Here is a 3773-nt window from a genome sequence, read left to right as displayed (position 1 = left end):
AGAGAAAAATTACATACAAAATGGTAATCGACATGAATTTGATTAGCTTATTAAAATTTGAACCATAAGTTGCTGAACGTAAAAATGAAATAAATTTTCAATCAAATAATTTTTTGAGTAAAATCAGTGTTGCATTTAAACACAGGTCCAAATTACGATGATACATTTTCATATATCTCAGTATACAGTTTTAATCACATAATGTCAATGTCATGTAATGTCAATGGCCTACCTACATAAAATGAATCAACATTATTCAAACAAGTGCTTTTATTTACACCTCAAACCAAATAGTGACCAAACCAGTGATATCATTGTAAATACTCCAGAAAAATTACTCTGAGAAATGTGTGATCTGCATCAGAAAAATCAGATAAGTGATGCAGATGCTGACTATAGTAAATGGCAGGTTGATGTCGAGCGGCACCGAGCGGCAGAGCATGTATCGGAACGGACGCAGGCGCACGTACTGCAGCGCCGTCTGCAGCTCGAACCGGAGACACTCGTCTGGAAAGAATAGGTACTCAAAAGTATGTTAATCCAAAAAAATACTGGTTTACCATCTTAGAGATGTCATCGAGATAAAAGGAGTGGATGTTAGTACGACGGCTGACAGTGAGAATAGAAGCGGAATACATATTGCGCCGACCCCAAATGACTTAGCAACGTGACAGGAAGAAAAGAGGATAATTTGGAGCTGTGGGATACCTATGGGATTTCGTCAAACTTACCTGAGCTCCTAAGTATCTGAGTAGTAAGTGTCTCCTTAATTCGGTCCACTTGGAAATTAGTTGCTTCAGCGATGATGGCTGGTGCACTCATCAACATTAATGTTTGTATGATTTCAAGTAGAACAGCTACTATGAGAATAAGGTCCGACTGTAAACATATAATTATAATACTAGACAGTTCTCTCTTGAATTTGATCAGTTTAATTGATATGATATTGAGCATTGTTAAAATTAATGGTTACCTACATAAGAAAAAAAAATGAATAAAATGCGGTTTTAATTAATATAATTAAAGAAAGAAAAACATATTGTAAAAAGATAGAAAATAAGTTGGCTTTATGAGATATTGAAATGAAAAGGAAGCTAAGTTAAAATTAGTGTTGAATGGGAACGGATCCATAAGTTACTACTGAATAGAAGCATATAAGTACTCACTCCGTGAAATAATGAAGTAAACATGAAATAGCAAGAAACAATTGTCTTGGCAGTATTGCATAGCAAATGAGAGAGTACCTGAAAGTTAAAGTGGACATCACATTGGAAGATACTCGTACTTTTGTTGTAAGAAGAAAAAATAACAAACAAACGGGACATTAGCTGTAAGGAAATTTAAGAATATCTTCACAAGTTATTTTAGTATAACTGCTAAAAGGTATGCATATATTTTCAAAATTGTTACAAACGTAGTTACCAAAAACTGCATCTGGTTATTAATATGTTGCAAACTGTCCAACAAGTTATTGTAATAAAGCATACTTTTCTTCACATTTCTCATGCTGATGGCGACTTCATCTCTACCAGTGATATTTACGGGCACAGAATTGGACTCAATAAATGTACTGACAGTTTTAATGCGATGCTGAATTATCGAAAATATAACGATGACTGCCGCTTGGTTTATATCATTCGATATTATTGCAGAAGTAATGCTATAGTATCGTAACTTATAACCAACAATTGGTATATGTGTAACAGATACGGCGATTCTTAACAGCAGACCAGCAAAAACAACGTGGTACACATAATTGGGAAGGCAAATTTCCTCAAAGCCCATGATCCTGTCATTGATTTTAACATCGCTGAAGAACGACATTATGTAATTATCGCCACAAACTAAATGAAAGAAGACAGTAGCAACGTATTCAAGAATCACGATATAGTTAGTGATGTTACTTGAATAATGACTCAAATAAAAAGAAACTACGATCACCGAGCAGATAAAAATACAGTAAAGTTTAAATAAATAGCAGATGGGTTTCCATTTGCTGACTTCTCTATAGTTTCCTAACAAACAACGCAAAATTGTAATGAATTTGTACAGCCATAAAGATGGGTTGGGGTTTTGAATGAAATTATTTCTCTTTATAATCATGTTGCCTAGACAGACACTGCTCCAACTGAAGGCTCAGAACACAATGTAGACATTTCATAGTAGCTGTATTATCGATTTGTTTTAGTAGTCCGAATAATAATAGAAAAGTTATTTTTAAATAATATTGGTTGTAGCAAATATTGCTATGCAACGGTATTTTTACTGGATAACATAATATATGTAGGGTAAATTCATATACAGTGGAAGCAATTTTGTTGTACGTAGTTATTGGGTGTCCTTCCAATTTTGCAATGCGAGTGGGTTAGGGAGAACTCTGGCCCAGATTATACGGACCAGGAAAAGCTGGGCAGCGTGCGGGAGATTTAACAAAATCACGAATCATTATTTTAGCAGACATTTATTTTGCAAGAAAAACTCAAAATCACATCACACATATGACCTAAAAGATTTTTTTTTGTTAGATTAACAAATAGCAGGTTTCTTAGAATGCAATTACATCACTGTGCTTCACTCAGAATTACATGGAGAAATGAGTAAGTTGCAATAACACAATGACGTATGTGATAGAGATGCTAGCGGTGGTAAACAGCAGATTGATGTCGAGCGGTATTGCGCGGCAGAGCGTGTATCGGAACGGACGCAGGCGCACGTACTGCAGCGCCGTCTGCAGCTCAAACCGAAGAGACTCGTCTGGAAAACGTCATTAGTCTGTTAAGCTTGGTCTTACTTTGTTCACAGCTCATCTTTAAAGAAATGAGCGAGTAGACGTTTCACGTGACTTATTGTTCTGGTTTGCTTGTTCTTCTGACCAAGAATTATCATTGTCCTACAACTTGCAATGCAGGAAGTCCTTTGAAGTGTTTGTGCTGGGGATTTCCCGGCATCATCTGATTCAAACTTAACCCAAAATGCTGTTACAAATACCTGAAGTTCTCAAAAGCTGTCTAGTGAGCGTCTTCTTAATTTGATTCACTTCGTGGGTGCATGCCTCCAGAACAAACGCAGGAGAAAACAAAATTGTTAATGTCTGCACTATATCAATAACCGTGATCAGCATGTATGAAGTATTCGACTGAAAATGAATATCAATTGTTACTTAAAAACTGATCTAATCATGAGCGATAACTTAGTGAATGTGATACAGTAAACGGGACCTGTTATCGTTCCTTGAGGAAAACCTCTATTTACTTTTGAAACATCGGTTATACTTACGCGATTAATATGTAGCGATGTAGGGATGATAGCAATAGTATAGTATAAATAATAGATATATGGCTCTTTTTGGTAAATTCTACTTTTTCTAAGCAGTGAATGTATAATATAGTATGAAATGTTCAGTATTATGAAAAACTAGCTTCTGCCAGCGGTTTCACCCGCATCCCGTGGGAACCTCTGCACGAACCCGGATAAAAAGTAGCCTATAGCCTTCCTCGATAAATGGGCTATCTAACACCGAAAGAATTGTTCAAATCGGACCAGTAGTTCCTGAGATTAGCGCGTTCAAACAAACAAACAAACTCTTCAGCTTTATAATATTAGTATAGATATGGGATAATACTCGCAGTCGAAAGCTTTTTGTAGATCACAAGTTCTAATTGAATCTTTCTTTTATCCATAAAAAAGTGCTTTATTGAAGAAATGCTTTTGACAGTTAATGTCAAGAAGTGTATGAAATTAAATAATCCTACTTCCTACTTATATATATCGGG

The sequence above is a fragment of the Helicoverpa zea genome, chromosome 21 (genome assembly GCF_022581195.2).
Source record: "Helicoverpa zea isolate HzStark_Cry1AcR chromosome 21, ilHelZeax1.1, whole genome shotgun sequence".
Taxonomy (NCBI): Eukaryota; Metazoa; Arthropoda; class Insecta; order Lepidoptera; family Noctuidae; genus Helicoverpa; species Helicoverpa zea.
The sequence above is the reverse complement of the archived record's forward strand: the minus strand, read 5'-3'. Positions refer to the sequence as shown.